The following is a 24,070-nucleotide window of genomic DNA, read 5'->3' on the forward strand; positions in this document are numbered from 1 at the left end:
GATCATGTTATGTACAACCTTGAAAGGAAAGGAATTGTTGCCACAACTGAAGAATAATTTGGCATTATCTGTTGAAATTTTATATGTGCATCTTTGCCCTGGAGTGTGTACTTCTACAAATTTATTTAATAGGAGTCTCTTTAAGTTGGCATAAGTATATGCAGAGTTTATGATAAAAAAAACATTGAAACACTCTAAATTTGTAGTCTTAGACAAATTTTAATAAAATAGATTTTAGAATATACTTGTGCAATAAAGTTAGAAAATCTGAGGGTTTTCAATGTGCTTTTCTTGGCCTATATTTTATCTGCTTTTTTCTCTCTCTCTATATATATTATCAAGAAAAAAATCAGTAGTTGTACTGCTATGATCCTTTTGAATTGGGGAGGCCCCAAATGCATCTTAATTAGAAAACATTAATAATTATAGTAATTGGCTAATTAGTTTACTTATTAACATTATCAAATAGTTTGTAGTAGACAGTGTTAATAGTTAAATAGTTAATGTAGTAGACAGTGTTTTATCTGCTATGGCCAATAAGCTGAAACACTCATTTTAAGATGTCTGTATATAGTCATAAGACACAGAGAAGACAACTCAAAACCCAAGCAGCTTTTAGAGCCCTGAAAACTGAGTTGTTTATCAACATAAGATAGGGCATATTTTGATAACACAAGTCAAAATGAAAGGCTCAATGTGATGTAAAAGTCTAGTAGAATGATATTTTGGAATATTATCGGGTTTTTTTGTATCTTGCTGGTTATTGCATTGAGATAGCTAGCTATCTTGTAGTACAGAAGAATATTTTGCCACAAGCAATAAATGGTACAAACATTAAGAACAATGTTTTTGTATTGTGGTGGGTAGCAAGGTTGAGGGGAGCTCAATGTACATTTGCCTGACAGATACAATGCAGCCTAAACTTTCCAAATCTGTTAATTCTTCTCCAGGTGGATACAGCTAGAGAATCAGGAGGAGAAAAATAAAATTTTCTATTTCGTACGTTCCTAGGTAAGTAAAATTTTGAACACTCCATCTGTTAGGTTGGCGAGGATGAGACTAGAGATTTGTGCAAACTCCCCATGTTAACACATGATAAATGAAAAAAAAAAAATCCAGTAAGAAAAAAAAAATGTCTAGTTGACAATACAAGGTAGATAGTGTCTTAAGTGCCTCAGGTAGTCTCAGCAGATTTCCTGTGGCCTGATGAGATCCCAGAGCAACCTAATTGTCCTGGGTGCCAAAATACCCACTAAATTATAAACAAAAACTTACATATTTAAATAGGCAAAAAATGGTGTCTGGGTGCCTTAGTCAGTTAGTGTCCAACTTCATCTCAGGTCATAATCTCATGGTTCATGAGTTCAAGCCCTGTGTGAGGCTCTATGCTGACAGCTCAGAGCTTGGAGCCCGCTTCGGATTCTGTATCTCCTTCTCTCTCTACCCCTCTCCCACTTGTACTCTGTCTCTCTATCTCTATCAAAAATAAATAAAAATTAAAAAATTAAAAAAATAAATATGCAATAATAATAAAGACATGTTTCATAAGAAGAATTAAATGTCAGTTACATGCTTGTCACTATAATTTAGGACTCTGATAAAAAAGGTGGTCACATCTGGTGATGGTAGACAGCAACCTAAAGTCACATCAGTCAGTCTTCTTGCCATACTGCCATATGCCCCAACCCTGTATGATATTTAGGGCAGAGCATTTGGGAAGGTAATACCCATTCAACTATCTGAAACTTACTTTTTAATGTTAACTGGGTAAGAAAAACAATGAACTCTTTTGGAGGCACTTGAGAAGAACTAAAAGTGGTAATATTTTATATTAGGTAAAGTATGGAAAAGTTACTTCTTTTTTCCCCAGAAAAGATAGCTAGATCAATTGATCTATTGATCAATCTATGTAAGTAAATAGATTTGCAATTTATCTATCTAGAATTTAACTGATATAAAGATCTTCGTCTATAGATGATGGATTAGACATAGACATAGACATAGACATAGATGCAGAGGCAGAGGTAGAGACTGAGACAGAAAACAGACAACAACCAAGATCTTCTTTTTCTGAATTCAGTATATTTTCTTATTATATCACATCGCTGCCAGTCCCACCATCTCCCCCATAAGAAATTTGCTTTGATTGCTTTGTAAGGTAAATGAACTAGTTTCTCACCTGCAGGGTTTGCTTATTCTTCTTAACACAATTCAGAGTTAATGATCCCAAATAATTGTTTGAGCTAGTTCAACGACCATCTGCCAAATGAAAAGAGACATTTCCTTCCTGGGAATGAAAATGGGTCCGCATATATGTTGTTATATTTATGTCTCTTGAAATAAATGCTGCATGGGATCTGATAACAACAAACTTGAGTCGTATTTATAATAAAGGGGTCCATTGTTTCTAATGATAATAATTGCCACAACCATTTTCAGAGCACATTTTATTTGGTCCTTTGTTAATGACTTTATGGGAAAGTATTATTAACTTTCTCTTCCAGAAAAACGAATTGTATTTAAAGGAGATTATATCACTTGCCAAAGGTCACCCAGATAATAGGTGTCATAGACAGAATGAAAATTGAGAGGGTATTCTTAGCCTTTGTATAACACCATTTCAGTTTACTAAAAGTAATATGATTCTGGGTCTACATTTCTATTTATAAAGGTATATACCACTTTGAAAGTGTTAATTTATTGATGTTTTCTATATTAGTTGAACAAAACTTAATCTTCTAACTGCTTTGTTGAGAAAAACACTGCAGGGGAATAAGAGCAGAAGAAGGAAAACCAATTAAGAGACTGTGACAGTAATCAGAATAAAGACTATTTGTAATAGTCCAGGGTGGTGGCAGTGAAAAAAGTGGTGAGAAGTGGTCAGATTCTGTTGTATTTTTCAATAGCATTTGATAATGAATTGGGAATGGAGTGTGTGAGAGAGACAGTAATCAAGGACAGCTTCAGGATTTGTTGCCTGATTGCCTAGACAGATAAGGTTTCTGTCAACTGAGCTGGGAAACAGTTTAGAAAAAGTAGGCTTTGGGGTCAGGATATGGGACAGTAAAGGGCAGGAGTTAGTCTTGGGCATGCAAAAGTTGAGATGCTTATTGAGATGCTTATGCAAAAGTTGAGAGCTCCCGAATTGGTTTGAATTCAAGAAAACAGAGACTTGATATAGATGTTAGAATTTATAATGTTTTTGGATGAAATGAGAGTTGGGGTACAATAGTTAAGGATATTACTACAGAAGGTCAGGAAGATTATAGCTAAAAGGTCAGGCAGACAGACACTAAAGCACGTAGCCCATAATTTTCAAGTATCCCTGGGAAATTTTTATGACTTACTGATAAAGCTGCTACTATCTCAGTCTGTAGCAATAAAGCAAGTGAATCACAAGTGATCGCTTCTCTGGCTGTGACTCTCATGTCTGTCCATACATCTGGATGCCACTCCCATTATTATCCTCTTTTTCTGGTACCATCCAAATATTCTGTGAGTTCTCACTGGTGACCTACCCCAGAACCATAGAGGGAGGTAGATGCCAAAATATGTATTTCTTATCTGTTCCTCACCATGCAGAAGGGGCCTTAGAAGGAGATACTGGCTATGCCTAGGTGGAAAAAATTAATCTAGTACAACTTCCTTGTCAAAATACCTATTAAGAACTTGGATAAATTTTATTTTTTAAAGAATGAATTAGCATTAGAATTATAAATTTGGTAGTTGTGCTTGTTTCCTAGAGCTGTCATAATAAAGCACTACAAACTGAGTGGTTTTAAAAACCTGTGTATCACATTCCTAGAGGGCTTTCAGAATCATAGTGTCATCAGAGCCATGGTGCTTCCTTGCCTTTTGCAGCTTCTGGTGGCAGCCATAAATCCTCGGTGTTCCTTGGCCAACAGTAGCATCACTCTAATTTCTGTCCCTGCTATGACATTGATTCTCCCTCTGTTTCTCTGTCTTCACATGGTATCTTCCTCTCCTTATAAGGATACCAATCATATTGGATTTGGGCCTTCCCTAAGAGCCCATCTTAACTTGATTCCATCTGCAAAGACCTTCTTTCTAAATAAGATCACATTCACACATTCACTGGTACTGCAGTTAGGACCTCAGCATATTTGCGGGAAGGGAAACAATGTGCTATCCAAAGCTGTAGATCTAAATAAAAACACATAGGAAGCAGATTTAGGTAAGGAAAATTTGTGGCCGAGAGATTCTCATGTGGCACACACAAGAGATAGGCAAAATCAACAAAGGAGATTGAGAGAATGGTTATTAAGTAGGAAGGTATATGCGTTTTCTATTGTTGCTGTAACAAATTACCACAATTTAAGGGCTAAAACAAAAAAAATATTATATTTTTGTTCTAGAGGTCAGATATCTAAAAAGGGTCTTATGGACTAAAATCAATGTGTCTGCAGGGCTGCATTCTCTTCTGGAAATTTGAAGGCAGATTTTGTTTCTTGTCTATTCTAATTTTTAACGTTGAAATCCTTGGCTCATAGTTTTCTTCTGTCTTAAAGCTAGTCCAGTAGTTCCATGCCCCCTTTATCTACAATTTTGTTTTTCATGGTTTCCATTATCCACAGTCAACTGCAGGCTGGAAGGAGATGATCTTCCTTCTGACACATCATAAAGTGAACAGTAGTAGCCTAATGCTGTGTCATAATGCCTACATCATTCATTTCACTTCATCTCATCTCGTAGGCATTTTATCAGCTCACATCATCAAAAGAAGAAGAATGAATACAGTACAAGAAGATATTTTGAGAGAGAGACTACATTCACATAAATTTTACTACAGTATGTTGTTCTATTTTATTATTGGTGTAGTTACTCTCTTACTATGCCTAATTTTTAAATTAAACTTTATTGTAAGTATGTACATGTAGGAAAAAAACATAGTATATATAGGCATTGGTATAGTCTGTGGTTTCAGGTATCTACTGGGATGCCTGATCCACTAAGAGCATGTCTCCTACTTATAAGTGGGTAGCATTGTAATAGCCAGGTAAATTTTTCCCACATATTATTACTCTGACACTGATGTTTCTGTCTTACTTTTCCAAATTAAATAGACCCTTGTGCTTACATTATCTGGACAATCCAGGATAATCTATTTTAAGATCCACTTCTTATCACTTATTCTACTTGTAACCATAATTCACCTTTGCCACGGAACATAACATAGTCACAGTTTCTGGGGATTAAGACATGACTGTCTTTGGTAGACGATCATTCTGCTTACCACAGGGGGAGGGTGGAAAGAGTAATGTTCTTAGGTCCAAATTTTGCAGAGAGAGGAGAAAATGAAAAAGCATGGTTGAATCTTGCTGATGGCTTCATTAAGTTAACTAGGTCACTTGCTGATTGTTCATGAGGTTGAGAAATGAAAATTGACCATGAATTTGTCATCTGGGAAGACATTGGTAGTATGAGAGGAGTTCATGTGTATTAATTTGGGTGAGAGGCTGGTATAAGTAATTCAGTCAACAATAGTAAGACAAAATTTAGATATAGCAAATACAGACAACTCTATCTAATATTCATTGGAGAGTAATGATGTATCAATTATCATTGAGTATTCACATAATCCACACTAAAACTGTATTTAATAGGGGCGCCTGGGTGGCTCAGTCGGTTGGGCGGCCGACTTCGGCTCAGGTCATGATCTCATGGTCCGTGGGTTCGAGCCCCACGTCGGGCTCTGTGCTGACAGCTCGGAGCCTGGAGCCTGTTTCGGATTCTGTGTCTCCCTCTCTCTGACCCTCCCCCATTCATGCTCTGTCTCTCTCTGTCGCAAAAATAAATAAAGGTTAAAAAAATTTTTTTTAAAACTGTATTTAATAAAGTGGACACTTTTGTTATTCACATCTCTGTAACATGATAGAGAAATATTGAACGTGCTATGGTTGATTTTCACTATTAATATAACTTAAAATATGTCAAAAACAATATGATAAGGAGTGTTGTATGGTGTTAAGCTATTTTAAATTCTATGGTGATGAATCTAATGTTATTCTGTATGCATTTTGGTCTACTTTATTTTAGAAATGGAAACTGATGTATTAAACATCCCTTTGATTTTGGGGGAGAATTCTTTAAATATATTATATTTCTTCTTTGGCACAGAATTAGGAGATGACTACAGATATATTCATATATTAAAGATTACCTATTACTAAGAGATTACAAACTATATAGGTGGAAATAAAAGGTTTCTGATAGCTCCATTAAACTATAGCATTGTTTTAGCGTTTTATTAAATTTATTATGTTGAATATCCATCATTTTAAAAATCATACTTTGAGAACTGTAAATTCTAAGTTCTTCTCTACCAGTTGGATGCTATTTTCCTTTTATAATGTACCTAAGTAGCCTATGCTTCAGCTCCCTTGTCTGTAAAGAAACTGTAAGCCTATCAACTACTGTGTTGTATTCATATAAAACTAGCATAATTTGTATAAATTATGAAAAAGATACAAAACTTTTATTTTAACTTAAAGTAAATATTGAAAATAGAAATTAAGATGACATCAACTCATATTAATATATGAAAAAGTAGTATTTTTTTGGAAGGGGGAAGAAAATTCAAATATTGCAATGTACCTGCAGAATCTCATGATGTTTCCTCCTAAGGTATTGCTAAAGATAACATAGAAATAAATTTTATATGGTATAAATAAAAATTAAATAAAAATTTGGTATAAATAAAAATTTGGAAAAGACAAATAATGACAAAATTAAAAATAATCAGATTCTTTAAAAAAAGTTATGTCTGGATGTTGATGATATATTTTCATAGTCATGAATTATTGCTGTTATGAGTACACACTTTTTCATATGGGTTGATGAATATTTAGTTATAATATATATTTATTTTTGTATACTTGACTGTATAGCTTGGCCTAAACATATTTAAAAGTTTTGTCCTTTAAAAAAACAGATTTAAAATATTTTTCTGTATCAAAAGTATTTATGGTATACTCAATATGTGCCAAGCCCTATTCTAGGAACTGCCTATATAGCAATTAAAACACACACAGACACACACACACACACACACACACACACACACACACACACACAAAGCCCTGTCCTCATGCTCCTTACATTCTATGGGGAAAAACAGATTTTAAATACAATTAAAATACGGATTTATTTATGTAATAACATCTATTTAAGCCGTATGGATTTTTAACTAGATTTTTAACATTAAAGCTAAATCTGATATTTTAAAGGACCTATATCATAAGACCACATTACTACCACTTTTTAATGAACTTTTATTTTTATGTTTGAATATGATGATCTAGCCAATTGAAAATTTTCCCCCCAAATTGTGAACACACTTTTAACTGTGTGCATTGAGGCAGCAAGGAAATTTGAAGGAATGTTTTGTTTTTATATGCAGTTATTTTTTTTAATTTTTTAAAAATGTTTTTATTTATTTTTGAAGAAAAGAGAAACAGAGCATGAGCAGGTGAATAGCAGAGAGAGAGGGAGACACAGAATCCAAAGCCGGCTCCAGGCTCTGAGCTGTCAGCACAGAGCCCGATGTGGGGCTTGAACTCACGAACTGGGAGATCATGACTTGAGCTGAAGTCAGGTGCTCAGCCGACTGAGCCACCCAGGCGCCCCTTGTTTTTATATGCATTTAATAATATTATTATAAAATTGTGATCACAAACATAAATTTGAAGTGCCCCAAAGTTTATAAATAAAATAAGTAAGTATTGGTTTTTAAGTGAAAATTAATATATATATCTTTCATATTCAAATATCATACACAAATTACATATATATTTTTGTAGAAATATAATTACTGTTTTCAAGATACTGAATAGTTTCCTGTGAAAATATATAAAGAATTTTTTTTAAGTTTATGTATTTGTTTTGAGAGAGAGAGAGAGAGCAGGAAGGGACAACACAGAGGGAGAGAGAGAATCCCAAACAGGCTCTGTGCTGTCAGCACAGAGTCCAATGTGGGGCTCCATCCCATGAACCGTGAGATCACAACCTGAGCTGAGATAAAGAGTCAGTTGCTTAACTTACTGAGCCACGCAGGCGCTGCTTTGTGTAAAGAATTTTTAAAGTGTTTTCTAAATGTATCATGTTTTAATTTCCCCTACATTGAACTCTTTTGAATGTCAAATGAATGTTTGCTTATTATTATTACTTAATATTTTAATATAATATAGAAGCAATATTATCATGAACTTTTAAACTATATGACATCGGTATGTGTTCACAAATTTGTATGCATTGCAGTTGTCATGAAACTAGTCAGAGCTTTTCACAGAATGTGCAATTAACCAATGTTCAAAATTGCTTTTTCTATCTGGACATACTAATAGGTGCAGAACATTTTGCTAGAAAAACTATATAAAGATTATTCTGCCATATTTTAACACTAGCTAAGTAATTGGATGCATTAGGAGTCTAGGAATTTCAGCACGAATCTGCATTAATCCCCACCAAGCTTGAGTCAGACATAGCAGAAACCCTGAAGGATTCTGTGCTCTTAATTACTGCTCCTTTCTTTCTCAATATAGAACTCCCCTGGTGATGAGCGACTGAAGAAAAATCCATCACTGAGGCACTCAAAGTTTATAATCCTTACCAGTGACCTTTTCATGAACCCAAATTTAAGGACATTTTTAAAAGAAGGAGTGCTTAAGTATAACATTTAAGAAACTGACTTAATTAAAACAGTAAACATTAAAATAATCAAGTTGCTTGGCATAAAACCAATTCCTACTAGATCACCTGTCAGTATGCCAAACAATAATTTTTGGGTTTGTTTTTAAACTTAACCTTCTCAACAGAGACTGATATTTTTTTAATCAAAAATAATTTTATTTTAAAGATATTTTTTAAAGGTTACAATAGACCTAAATTTGTTATAGTTATAAATATAAATATAATTTTAAAAATATTAAAGATTTTAATGTAAACACTTTATTTTTAAATTCTGATTGCCTTTAATAAATATTCATATTTAGGAAATCTTAAATATGGCCGCCTTGTCTTCACTCCAGAGCCTCTTGATTTGTTTCATTTCCAGAATGATTTTGAGACTTGACAATGCAGTAGTCTCAGTGAAACTCCACATCATGAGATTAGAATATACTTGATATTTCTCAGCCTAAAGCATCATTTAAGTAAAAATTTTTCTTTGATTGTCATTCATTTGAGCCGTCAGTACTTTTCTACCATTGCCTGTATTGTGCACAATGATATTTTAGTCTTTTGTAAAATGCCTGTAGCACAGTGTTTTCAACTGCTATGAACACTCAATCTAACAATTTAGTGGATTATCCCTTAGTTCTTTCAACGTTTGTCACAGTTTCTGGTGTCTAAAATGTGTTGAAATTTTGTTGAGTTTGTATATGATCCCAAATGACCTCAAAGTTCTGAAGAGAGTAAGTAGGGGAAGAGAAAAGGATGGTCCATTTCTTTCCAAATGAAAATAAAAACTTTATTTAGGATATTATTCTTCTTGGTTCTCAAGAAGGATCTCCTTCTCTTGAACATAGTCACCAGGGTAGACTATTGTAGTTCCTTGAAGCAGATTTCTATGGTTATGGTAAGAAATTGGATCAAATGTGATTATTGGCCATAGCTATAGATTTCAGCCTCCAAGCAGACAAGATAAAATTCTTACCCATTATGGGATCTAAAAAAGGATATAGTTTATGACTAGATGATTTATTTTAATGAATATCTAATTTGCATGTATGTTTAAAGTCATTTTTGCCTCTTACATGTTATAATTATCAGTGGAAACGTAACTGTGTTGATGAAACTGTTAATTGCAACTGTATTTCAAACAGTATATTTTGATTACTGATGTTTTCAGATAATTTGCAAATGAGGAATTAATATTGCAAATAATTCCATAATATGAAAGCCAAGCAGTTAAAGCTTTTCTGTTTTTTTTTTTCAGTTAACTTACAAGAGCAGAACTAGTATTACAAACATAATTCTAATATAAAAGCTATGCAGTTAACATTTTTATACTCCCTGTAGATACAAAAGTTAAGAAACTAGATGAAATAAGTTCATAAATAAGTGTAAACTCCAAATATAACTTATCCTAAGCATTGATATAAAAATGATATATAATGCTAAAATTTTTTATGGGTAGGCTACAGATGATATCCATCATCCTATGAAATTCTTCCACCTTCCAATCTTTTGTCAATGTAATCGCTATTATTCATAACTGGATATTTATATATACTATATATACTGTGTTACCCAAACCCACTGTAATTCCCTTGAGTATAAAACCATATTTTAAAAGCATCTATAATAGTAACTGGCACAAACTATTAGCACAAACTATATTATTGTATCAGAATCTATCATTTCTCTTTCTTATATTTAAATATGGGACAGAAGGATCTCGTGAAATATACTCCAAATTAACATTATTATATAATACTTACTAATCATCACTCTAAACACAAAGAATAAATTTCTCAGTGAGAGTATTAGAAGTGACGTGTCACCTAAAAATATATTTTTAGAGGCAATAGTAATCTTTAGACTATATTTATAATTAGATGAGTCTACAAAGAACTGTATTAATGCTCAAGCCTGAGAGTAGAACTGGCCGTGGGTCAGAAATTTTGAGTAATGTTTGGCAGGATACATGTGAAATAATTTTTTATCACAAAGTGTTTATAACCCTATTTCTTCACTATGACTTATTCATTGACTTGTTCCTTCTAAAGTGAATAATAGAGCGATTGGGTGGGGCATAGCTCTTGAAGTGATCTTAGAGATGCTTCTTCTGACAACTCAAGTGTTTGTTGAGACATTTAGTATGATTTTGCAAGTTTTGAATATCCTTCAGAAATACCAACTTCCCCATATATTTTCATCTTAATTCCACTTAATTCCATTTAATCTTAGAATTCTTCTGGCCTCCGTGACAATTTTCATGAGGCAATTTTGAAAATTCCCTCAGATCCAGATGGAAGACATTCACCAGATAAGTTCCTGATCAACAACAGGCGATGTTGAGGAATAAAGACTGACTTAGTTTAATTTTACTCATTTCAATCTTTTTTGTTCATCCAACAAACATATTTAAAGTACTTGCTATGGGTAAGGTACTTAGTTAGGCCTTGATGATATAAAGAAATATTAAAATATAGACACAGAGTTTAAGATACTTATGTTTTAATAGGATAAATAAATAAACAAATCAGTGATTATAGTCTTGCAGATCACTGAAAGAGAGAACACTCTGATAGTTGAAGATTAGCTGGAGTTAGGAACATGAAGTAAAGGGCTGAGACATTTCAGACAAAAGAAACAGCATTTAAAGACATAAAAAAAATGACATTTTATGCAATCAGAAAAGAATATAAACCAGACTTAACCTTCTATTAATGATTACAACGTGACCTGACTGATTCTTTGCAATAAACCGCTATAAAACTTGTACATAAAACACAAAACAACATTGGTGAACAAAAAGACGTAAGCAGATTTTGGTGGAGGCACATATTCATAGGAAGGGAATTTTACAAAGTATATTCCCATTTTTTGTGGATTTTACCCTGAAGTCATGCATCATTAGGGAGGCAAATGAGGTGGCAGTGGTTGTGGAAGGTCCGTAGTTTTGTGGCCTGGAAATTTTGAGAATTGAATATGGGGAGATACTAGTTTTCCAAGAGAAGAAAACATTGTGAAAGAAAAGAGACAAAAAAACTCTCAAATTCTGTACATTGTATCTCTGTTTGACCCCTCAATCAATGCATGTCTAGACTGAAAAAAAATAAATAGCAAAAATCATCCAAAAGAAACCTCAACTAAAAACAAAGGATCTGAAATGAGACCAGAGATAAGGCCCATGAAACAGTTTTTTATCAAGTTCAGTTAAAATAATTGAATGCTAAAGCTGAAGACACAACTCTCAATAGAGAAAAATAAAATAATCTGTCTCCACTAAGTGATATTCATAATTTCCAGGACTCAATCTAAAATTACCTGATTTATGAAAAACCAGGTGAATGCAAAACATTCACAAAAGAACAGGAAATGAACTGAAACTGGTAAGATGATCCTAATATTATAAGTATCCAAAAATATGGTAAAGTAGATATTATAACTACTGTAAGAAAAGTTTAACATAGTATGTTCCTGATGAAGGGAAAGAGGAATTCTCGGCAGACATATAGGTATAATAAGAAGGAAGCAAAAGAACTTCTAGACCTTAAAAAGTACTATATCTATGGTAAACAAACAAACAAACAGTTTACTAGATGAAATTAAAGGAGATGGCAGGGAAAAGACAAAGTAACCTTGAAGGTAGTGCAATAGAAATGACCCAATGCGGGGGGGTGCCTGGGTGGCTCAGTTGGTTAAGCTTTCCACTCTTGGTTTTCGCTCAGGTCATGATCTCAGGGTTTTGTGGGTTTGAGCCCCACATCAAGCTCTGCGCTGGTAGCAGGGGGCTTGCTTGGGATTCTCTCTCTCTCTCTCTCTCTCTCTCTCTCTATCTCTCTCTCCCTCTACCTCTACCTCTCCCCCCACTCATGTTGTCTCACTCTCAATTAAATAAACTTACAAATTAAAAAAAGATCCAATGTGAAGAAAAAAGAGAAAACAAATTGTAAACAATGAACAGAGCTATGGGACTCGTTAGATAATATCAGATAGTCAAACATCTGTACAATTAAAATCCCAGAAGGAAAGAAGAAAGGAGAAAGAAAGATTAGAGCAGAAAAATTGCATATATATATATATATATATATATATATATATATGTGTGTGTGTGTGTGTGTATATATATATATACACACACACATATACGTACACATACATACACATACACATATACACATAAATACAAAAACATATGCACAAATACATATATATGTGCATATAAATATGTGCATCATATAATTTGAAGATAACTCATTTAATTTCCCCACATTTGATCAGGTAAACTTTTAGTTTCATCTCATTGAATTTGATCAATTTTTAGTTGGCTTTCCATTTTGTGATTTTGAAAAGTTTCTATCTCTATGTGAGTGTGAGTGTACACTTTATATGTATATATATACATATATATAAAACAAATAAACACAAGTTTATGTATATGCATATGTATGTATATATATATGTGTGAATATATAATAGTAGATGTATTTTACATATGCATGTATACACACACACATATATATATGAAATTTAGTATTGTTATGAAATTTAATTTTATTAATCAACTAAACAATATATCTTGCAACACAAAGACAGGTATAAAAATATGGGCCAACTTCATAATTTTTGCCCAGTTTGCTATTGCTTCACCTTGAACTGCCGTCTCTTTGCTATTGATGATGCATAACAGTTAGGGTGAGCATGTACCCTCCAATATTAAAGGCATAAAAGGCAATACAGAAGCTGATGCTCTGCTTGGGACATGTTATATGGTGCTATAATTTCTGACATAAGGGTATCCATTAATTAGTTTGTTTATTTGAAAAAAAATAGTATTTCTTCAAAATTTGAAGACTGCCAAAATGATCCCTTGTTAATTGAGCAATCTTTTTTGAACCTTGGGTGAGGTACTGTCATAACTATTCATCATAAAAGTTTGTTTTTCCCTTCTGAATATATTATTACCAATAAATTTACATTCAAATGTTTTTATATCCATTTACCATGCTAACCTTAGTCAACTTTTATACTGGAGTTGCAAAGTTTGTTTTTTTCTAATTCTACCTTTGCTTCTACATTTGTTTCCTACTTTCTTCTCCAAAGATGCAGTTTCCATAAAGGTAAAATTTTAACTTATAATAGATCTTGGAGAAGTGCAGGGACATAGAAATTCATCAGGGGGTCTCCTTGGTAGGTCAGTCAGTTGGGTGTCCAACTCTTGATTTTTGGGTCAGGTCACGATCCCAGAGTTCTGGGATTGAGTCCTGTGTTAGGCTCCATAGTGAGCATGGGGTTGGCTCAAGACTCCCTCTCATTGTCTCTTATTCTGTCTCTAAAATAAAATAAAATAAAGTAAAATAAAATAAAAACATAAAAACCACTTGAAAAAAAGGAAATTCAGCAGAGAGAGAATGAGACAGTAAGAGATTGTGAACCAATGAAAAAGACTTTCCCAGAAATAGCCTGGTCAAAAATCATATAGCACTTTTTAAAGCTACAGTGGCAGAATCAATACAAAGAGTTGTCAGAAAACCAGTCAGTACTGATATGTCTAGATTTGAGAGGATCAGCACAGACTACTTCATGCCTTATTAGGGGATTTAAAATGTATACAATTATTCTAGTCTTGGAAGAATAATGGCAGTTTCCTTAATCCACATGCCTGGGAAATTTATGGAGTTAGGATGCTGGACAAAAGGATATGGATGATGAGACTTATGGATGGTGTCAGGCAGGAACAGAACACTTCAGTGACTGAGTTGTATTTGTACTGATATACCTTCTTTCTATTGGGACCATATTGTCACATGAGAAGCTATAAATGATTGTTTGAAAAATTAAGAATTAGGTAGACCTGGAATATAAATTATATTATTTACCACAAAGGAACCCTAAGAGAGTATAAAGAGGAACACATTATAAAAAATAAATGATGTAATTTAAATGTAAATCCAGATCCCACTTTATGCCTAAGAAGTAGGAAACTGGAGTGTCACTTCTCCTACCACCACCACAACAAAAGCAGGATAATCTAAAAAAAAAAAAAAAATCCTAAACCTACACATCAAATATCTGAAGTTACAAAGCAATGGGATGGCCTAACATCTAAAGAAGGACAGATGAGTGTGAGAAGAGACAGAGCCCAAGGACTAGCTCACTGATGGCAGAGGGTTAGGAAGGGGAGGATAGTAGTGTCTTACACATGAGTAAGAAGGATTTAGTTACAATTATTAACTTATTGCTAGAGACTGATGTGACTTAGCATGAGAGCTGCAGGCACATTAGAGATTTTGTAGCCACACATGGGTTTTTAATCATGAAACTCCACAAGGCATACACAAGAGGGTCTGAGGGATGATGAAAGGAAGGCTGGATATAGTCACCACATTGTATGAGCACAGAAGAAGGTAGAGGCAGCCACAAGAAGAAAGGCAAGAGCCTTACCAAAACTCTCCTCTTCTAAGGACAAAAGCCTGAAATTGAAAGAAGGGAAACAAACCTTATGGATCATAAGGTAAAACTTGAATGTATTGGACATGGAAAAGGAAGATTTTTCTATCCTGGGGGTATGGCCATTTGAAGGCATACATAGAATTTCCTTGGGAATGACAGTGGATGGTGAGGGTATTCTCACCCTCCACAGAGGGCATCCTTAGCTTTTAGAATACCCTTTTGTCCTTGGTCTCAGGAGCCAGGTTTCTCCAACAGGCTAGCACACACTGAGTAATGGCAACAGCTATCTACCTCAGGAGAAGAACAATAGTACAGAGAAAGACACTCTAAGAAAAAGGTGCACAAAAAGTCCTAAAGTTGAGGGCAAAATAGGAACGATGAGGGGAAAACTTCAGCAAACCAGCCCCCACTCTCTAATCATAGGTAACGCTAGATGTCTTTGAGGTTGATATTAAACTCCTGTTAACTATAACAGAAACAAAACCAAAACCTAGTTCTTTTGCTGACTAGAATAATTCAACCCCCTACATTAAGGGCTTAGCAGCAAGAGGAGTATTGATATTCAAAGTCATAAGCATAATTTATCTCAGAATCAAATGTTCCTCACAATGTTTAGTTTCAGAAAACATGATGCACACAAAAATACAAGGTAAAAAAACATTATAAAGTTAATGAGCAGTAAAATAAAACAGAATAAGGGATAAGGTATGGAATTTTAAATAACAAAAACTAATATGTTAAAAGACCTAATGGAAGGAACTTCCTGTGTCTGGTTTTCCACACAAGGAGCTTGAAAGTTGTCCCTCCATCCAATCATTAAATAAAAAGCTGAATAGACAGAAAAATCAACAACTCTTCAAGTGAAGACGAAGACAGAATGCCGTCCCCATGATTGGACAGACAAACACAGAATAACAACTTAAAGGAGTGGAAATTATTGCAGTAATGAGTGCCCACAGAAGTAGAAAACCTAAATTATATTTGACCAATTACTGGAGTCTCAGTGTAGACAATTCTGAGAGTTAAAAAACTCCAGGAGAACCCTATAATTTTCTAATACTTCACTCATAGTAAATATGGGAGAAAAATCCTCTCCTGCCTCCAGCAGGGGGAGAGGAAAAGGAACCATTTGGAAATTTGGCAGACCTTACTCACAAGGCCTGACCTCAAGAGAAATTCCAAAGCTGAAGCCAAATCTGCTGGGGTTTTCACAGAGCTTAACTGACTTGAGGGAAAGAAAATACCCAACTCCGTCCAACTCTTATCTTTCATGTGAAAGAAGAAAAATATCCAACTTCAGCACAGGCTAGCCATTCTCTCCCAACCTAAGAGTAAAGACAAAAAACAAAACAAAACAAAACACACACACACACACACACACACAAAACACCCCATGGGGCCCCTGGGGGACTCAGTTGTTAAGCATCCACCTTCCGCTCAGGTTCTGATCTCCCAGTTTGTGAGTTGGAGCCCCGCATTGGCCCTGTGCTGACAGCTCAGAGCCTGGAGCTGCTTCAGATTCTGTGTCTCCTTCTCTCTCTGCACCTCCCCCGCTAGTACGCTGTCTCTGTTTCTCTCTCAAAAATAAATTTTAAAAAAACATTAAAAATGTTTTTAAAAAAGACATCCTGAAAATACTTGTTGAACACTTTGTGGTCCAGAGGCATAGGCTCACTAAAGACTGATACATAATCATGGGACTATGGAATGCTTTCCCTCCTCTGACACCAGCACATTCCTAAAAGTCTATTTATAGCAGTCTCTTTTACTGGGTACATCATGGCAAACTATCAAGAAGAAATTACAGGCCATGCCATAGGCAAACAACACAATTTGAAGAGACAGAGCAAGCATCAGAACCAGGCATGGTAGGGAGGTTGGAATTATCAGATTGCGAATTTAAAACAATTAGGATTAGTATGGTAAGGGTTCTAATGGATAAAGTTAGACAATATGCAAGAACAGATGGGTATTGTAAACAGAGAGATGGGAGCCCAAGAAAGAACCAGAAAGACCTGCTAGAGACAATACACACTGTAATAGAAATGAAGAGTGATTTTTTGGTGGGCTTATTAGTAGATGAAATGGATGAGGAAGGAATCTCTGAGTTTAATAAAAATGTCCAAACCTGAAAGCAAAGTGATCAAAGACTGAAAAAAAAAGAGATAAAAATATCCAAGGAGTGTGGGACTATGAAAGGTGTAACACAAGTAATATGAATACCAGAAGAGAAAGAAAAACATACAGGAACAGAAGAAATATTTGGAAATATAATCATTGAAAATTGCCCAAAACTAATGTCAGAAAACAAACAACAGATTCAGAAAGCAAGATAAGTTGCAAAAAAAAAAAAAAAAAAAAAAAAAAAGACTCCTATACATGTAATTTGCAAATATAGGAAAATCAAAGATAGAGAAAAAAATCCCAATAGAAACCAGTGTATAAAAATACCTTATGTATAGAGGAATAAAACTTGAGGGAATTTGTTATCAGTAGACCTGACTTGCAAGAAATGTTAAAAGAAGGTTTTTAGAGAGAAGGAAAATAATATACATCAGAAACTAGGATCTAAATAAAGGAAGAACACTGAAGAAGTGAAAGTAAAATAAAAACTTTCTTTTCTTTTTTTTTTAATTTTTAAATGTTTATTTATTTTTGAGAGAAGACAGAGCACAAATTGGGGAGGGGCATAGAGAGAGAGGGAGATACAGAATCCAAAGCAGGACCCATACTCCCAGCTGTCAGCCCAGAGTCCACCGCGGGGCCTGAACTCACTAACAGTGAAATTATGACCTTAGCTGAAGTCAGACGCTTAACCAACTGAGCCACCCAGGCGCTTGGAAACTTTTATTTTTTTTATTCTTAATTAATATAACAGCTAATAGTTCTTTCAAAATAATATGAACAATGTATTTAATTATATATGCTTATGTTATTTGTCTTATGAATATATGTAAGATTATATAACATTATATATATTCTTTTTGTTTTTTACATATAAGTGAATCAAAGACATCAATCATATAAGAGACAGAAGGGAGGAATTAGGATTATTTTGTTGTTAAAATGTACTCATAGTACCTGTGAAGTAGTACAGTATTATTTGAAAGTAGACTTTGATTAGCTGTAAATATATATTGCAAACACTACAACAACCAATAAAAGGAAAAAAAAAGAAAAAAAAAAGAAAGAAATGAGTCATACAAAATTCTCATTTAAAAGCACCCACAAGGGGCGCCTGGGTGGCTCAGTGGGCTGAGTGTCTAACTTTGATCAGGTCATGATTTCATGGGTTCAAGCCCCATGTAGGGCTCTGTGCTGACAGCTCAGAGCCTAGAGCCTGCTTCAGATTCTGTGTCTCCCTCTCTCTCTGCCCCTCCCTTGCTCTCACTCTGTCTCTCTCTCTCAAAAATAAATAAACATTAAAAAATTATTTAGAAAAAACACCTACAAAAAGAACAAGACTGGAAGACAAAATAGAAACAAAGAATAAAGGCATCAAACAGAAAATAGTAACAATTGTGGTAGATATAATTCCACTATATCAATAATAATAACTGAACGTCAGTGGTCTAAATGTACCAATGAAAAGACACAGATTGTCAGAATGGAACAAAAATCACAATACAACTGTATTTTGTTTACAAGAAACCTACTTTAAATATAAAGACACATGTAAATTAAAAGTAAATCTATGGAGGAAATACACTATATAATGCTAATTTTTTAAAAAAGCAAGAACAGCTATATTAATTTTAGACAAAGTAGATTCCAAAGGAAGGGAAGTTATCAGGGATAAGAAAAGCATTGCATTATGATACAGAGGTCAATTCTCTAAGAACATAACAATGTTTACTTTGTAAGTGCCTAACAATAGAGTGTAAAACTATGTGAGGAAAAAACTAATAAGACTGCAAGGAGAAATGGATTAATTCATTATGATAGTTGGTAACTTTAATAGCCCTCAGTTAAAAATGGACAGATTCAGCAAGCAGAAAATCAGTAAGGACATAGCTGAGCTTAACAACACCATGAATCAACTGGATATAATTGATATCTATATTGTTGACATTCAACAATAGCAGAATACTTACTCTTTTCACACCTAAGTGGAACATTTGTCAAGATAAACAAAATTCTGGGCCATAAAATATACATACAGAAATTTAAAAGAATAGAAATCATAAAATGTCGGCTCTCAGACCACAATGGAGTCAAACTAGATATCAATACAGAAAGATAACTGGAAAATTCCAAAATATGTGGAGATTAAACAACATACCTCTAAATAACATGAGTCAAGGAAGAAATCTTAAGAGAAATTTAAAAATATTTTAAACCAAATGAAAATGAAAATACAGCTTATCAAACTTTGTGGGATGCAGTGAATGAAGTGCGTAGAGGAAAATTAATAGCATTGAATGCATATATTAGAAAAGAAATAAGATCCAAAAAAGATAACCTGATTCTACTTTAGGGGACTAGAAAAAGAAAAAAAAGTATTTGATAAAATCCACAACCCATTCATTATATATATATATATATATATATATATATATATATATATATATATATAAAACACCTCTCAGTAGGTAGGAATTGAGGAAAACTTCCTCAACTTGATAAAGCATAGCTACAAAAAACATCTAGGTAACATTATACTTAACAGTGGGAAACTTGTAGTTTTCTAACTGAGATCAGCTACAAGGTAAGGATGTCCCCTCTTTTCACTCCTTTTCAGTTTCACTCATTTTAGCTAATGAAATGGGACAAGAAAAATAAATAAGAGTATGCAGATTGGAAAGGAAGAAATAAAACTGTTCACAGATGACATGATTAGTTATGTGGAAAATCCAAAAGAACTGACAGAGATAGAAAATGGAGTGTCATCATTAAAATTCTGAGAAAACAAAACAAAACGAAACAAAAACTCTTAAATCCTGTGCTTTAGTCAGTGAAAAAATACTAAATTATAAAGATAAAAAATATATTTTTAGAGAAATAAGTGCTTTTATTTCCATCACACTTTCACTATAGGATGCGTTAAAAAAAGATTCCTCATTCAAAAAATAATTCCAAGCCGAAACATGATTCTCCATAAATAAATTAATTATATGGAAATGGATAAAGTAAGGATAAACATAAAATAGAAGATAAATTATTATATTTACTTTTTAAAATATAGTTGAATTTATAAAGCAAAAGTAATAACAAAAATAATGTATTTTGAGTTTATGGCTTTTGCACCATTAAAGTATTAGAAAACAATAGTAAAGAAAATAAAATGGAAGGGGCAAGGTTGGTATTATGTTTTGTAGGTTCTTGCAGTATAAAGCAATATGTCAATTGAATGTATGGTTAGTTAATTAAAGTTATGCGGTTTAGAGTAAGAAAGAAAACAGTGAAAGAAATAGAAAAAAGTATAAATAATAAGTCCGAATTGGAGATAATATAAAATCAAAAAGGTAAATAATCCAAAAGCTGTCAGAAAATGATGATAAAATAAAGAAAATGACAATGTTGATACATTACATTTAATATAAATATTACATTAAAATTAAAGTTATCAATGCACAAAAATTTAAAAGAAAACAGATGGTCACTAGATAGAGTGAGATCTAATTTTATACTGTCTACAAGAAATACACTTTAACTGCAAAGGTAGGAATGCTTTAAAGGTAACAGGGTAGAAAAAGACATTCTAAGCATGTACTAATCAAAAAAATTGAAGTGGCTATATTAATATCAAACAAATTTGATTTCAGACCAAGGAATATAACTAGGGATGACCAGGGCATTGTAAAATGACACAGAGATTTAAAAACCAAAAATTGATGCCAGTTCTAAATGTGTTTACACTTACCAGAATCCTACATAATTCATGAAACAAAACCGCGGGAAGAAAGGAGGTACAGGGAATGACAACTGGAGACTTCAATATATTTCTCCCGCTAGAAAGAAAATCAGAAAAGATGAGAAGAATAGGAAAGCACTTCCAACCAACTGAACATAACTGGTAAGGTAAGAATATGAAATCCAACAAGAGTATAATACACATTCATTCAAATTCAATGGAGTATTCAAGAATATATTTCATATGTAGGGAAATAAAAGCATCTCAACAGATTTAAAAAATATAACTTTTATATAGAATTTGTCTAACCACAAGAGATTTAAACTAAAAATGAAAACAAAAATGATATTGGAAAATTCCCAAATATATTTGAATTAACACATTTCTAAAATTACCTACAGGTCAAAGAAAAAAGTTACACAGAAAATGACATATATATGTAAAATATGAAAATTATATACATATATATAATTGAAGTATAATCGACACACATAAATGCAGTTACTATCCATCGCCATACAATGTTATTACATATTATTTACCATATTCCCTATGCTATACTTTTCATCTCCCTGAGTTACTTATTTTATAAATGGAAGTTTGAATACCTCTTAAACTCCTTTATGTGTTTCTACCATATTCCCGACCACCTACCCTCTACAATATATATTTTAATGAATGAAAATGAAAAACAACATAAAATATGTAGATATTACTGAAGTCATACATATTATGAAATTATATCTTTAAACAATAATATTAGAAATATAGACCTGTAACAAATAACTTAACGTTCAATGTTATAAACGATCAAATAAGTAGAAAAAACTAAACCCAAAGAAATCAGAATGAATGAAATATAGAAACAAAAATTAAAGACGTTGAAAACAGACAAATAAGAAATTCAATAAAAATTAAATATTCTTAGTTCTTTAAATGATTAAGAACTTGAAAATCCATTAGTATAGATTAATCCAATAAAAAGATAAAAGACACAAATAGATCACAAAGATCAAAGAGATACCACCATGGACCATATTGAAATTTTTAAAAAATAATAAAGGATTATTTAAAATATAGATGCATAAATCTACAGTTTAGATAACAATGGGCAATTTTTTCAGAGACAAAAATCTTAAAGTTCATTCAAGAAAAATAGTTTATGTGAATATCATATATATAACAATAGATTTTTAGTTAATATCTTTCCAAGAATGAAATCTCTAGGCCCGTTTGGTTTCAGTGGGTATTTAAGGAATTGTAATAATACAACGAAGAAAGGTCTTCCAGAAACTAGAAAAGAGACTCCTTTCAAATTATTTTATAATACCAGCATGTATCTAGTACCAAAATTAAAAAAATAACATTATAAGAAAAAAACTTAGGAAAAATAGCAGTGTATTATATTGGATCATATATTGTGAGAAATTCCCAATATTAATACAAGATATTAATAATGGAGGAAACAGTGTGAGGTAGAAAAGAGCTCTCTGTATTATTTTTGCAAATTTTCTATAAACCTAAAACTATTCTAAAATTGAAAGTTTATTAATAACTCTACAGTTAACATCCTACTTTGGTCAATGACAGACTTCTTTTCCCTTAAGTTTTGGAGCGAGACGTATCTATGCTTCTCTGGTTATTTTTAACTTTATACTAGAGTTCCTAGTGGGTGCGATGAACAGATAAATAAAATACTAGTCATACAGTTTGTTAAGGAAGAAATAAAACTCTCTACTCCCAGAAAGCATGGTTCAATATACTATATAGAAAATATTAAAGAATTTGTCAATTAGCTACCAGAAGTAATAAGTGAATTTAATGTGTCAAGATAAAAGGTAGATATGCAAAAATTCATCATACTTCTTTATAACAACGAGTATCTGATTACTGAGATTTTAAAAATAATGCAACATCATAAAACATGGAAAATATAGGTATAAATCTAACAAAATGTATTCAAGATCTATGCCAAAAACAACAGAGCCAAAGATCCAAATAAAATGAACTCTACTGTCATTAATTGGAACATGTAAAATTGACCATTTCCCCCAAATTGATGTAATGATTTCACATAATCCTTCAAAAATCCCATTAGTATTTTTGGTCAAAATCAACAAGCTGATTAAAAAATGCATATGGAAATGAAAATGAACTTCAACAGCCAAAACAATTTTGAAGAAGTGACGTATTGTTCCTCATTTCAGTCTGCTGGGGCTAATACCTGTGCCTTTAACCATTTTCAGCAAAATCTGCCCAGAGCACTGTCCAGCCCTGGGGCAAATGGTAGTGGGGCAGAAGGAAGGGAAACCTTCTTGTTGGTCTTTGAAGAAGCCGCTAGACAGGCTGAGGCCACAGCCACAGTCCTTTGAGAACAGAGTTCGCTTCCTCTGGCACTGGCAAATGAAACAGGACTTCAGGCTACCATCCGGACCATGTGCACTGTTCCTGCCAATCTTGTGTTTGGGGGGATGACAGGCCATTTAAAACACACACAGTGCATTCTTATCACAAAGCATCAGCTTCTTCAAGTCTTCCCCTGCTTGCTGCAAGGTTTTGAATAGACTCCAGTGTCGGTTCTAACACTTTTTGCCAGCTCATTAGTTACTGTTGGGGAGTTAACAGAACTCTAGAATAGGCATGCTTAACTCCTTCCTGTTCTCCTTCTCTACCTGCAAATACACCAAATATGTATTGTTTTCTTTATTTATTGCTTAACTTACCCATCCAATTATGTAACACAAATGTGTTGATTTTCTTTTGCTCATCATCTTCAACTGTGCCTGGCAATCGTAGTAATAAATTAAAGAAGAAAAAGAAGAGAGCTATAGGAGGCAGACTACTTCTTAAAGTCTTGTTCCCAAAGTGGCACACATCACTTCTACCCCCATCTCGCTTGGTTACATGTCTGAAAAATACAGTTCAGAAGAAGAGTCAATGGGTTTTAGTATACTGCAAGCAGTTTCCTACGTGGGATAGTAAGAACTGGTTTCCTTCCAGGTCATTACTAAAGAATAGTGGCTATTTTTCTTAGGAAGACTAGGCTGGAGTGAAATCCAGGAAGAGAATGTGGAT

General features: G+C 33.3%; 1 long non-coding RNA gene across 2 annotated transcripts in view; it reads left to right on the plus strand.

Annotated features, from left to right (window-relative positions):
• The window catches only part of LOC109264174 (uncharacterized), a 113,923-nt gene that overhangs the window by 43,333 nt on the left and 46,520 nt on the right, over window positions 1-24,070 (plus strand). Inside the window, exon 1 of one of the 2 annotated variants that reach the window (XR_008420853.1) lies at window positions 949-1,011. The exons of the other annotated variant lie outside the window; for it this stretch is intronic. This is a non-coding gene — a long non-coding RNA (uncharacterized LOC109264174). Of the gene's footprint in view, window positions 1-948; window positions 1,012-24,070 lie in introns of those variants that run through there. 2 annotated transcript variants of the gene reach the window in all.

This window comes from Panthera pardus, unplaced genomic scaffold (genome assembly GCF_024362965.1).
Source record: "Panthera pardus isolate Hobbes unplaced genomic scaffold, ASM2436296v1 HiC_scaffold_1, whole genome shotgun sequence".
Taxonomy (NCBI): domain Eukaryota; kingdom Metazoa; phylum Chordata; class Mammalia; order Carnivora; family Felidae; genus Panthera; species Panthera pardus.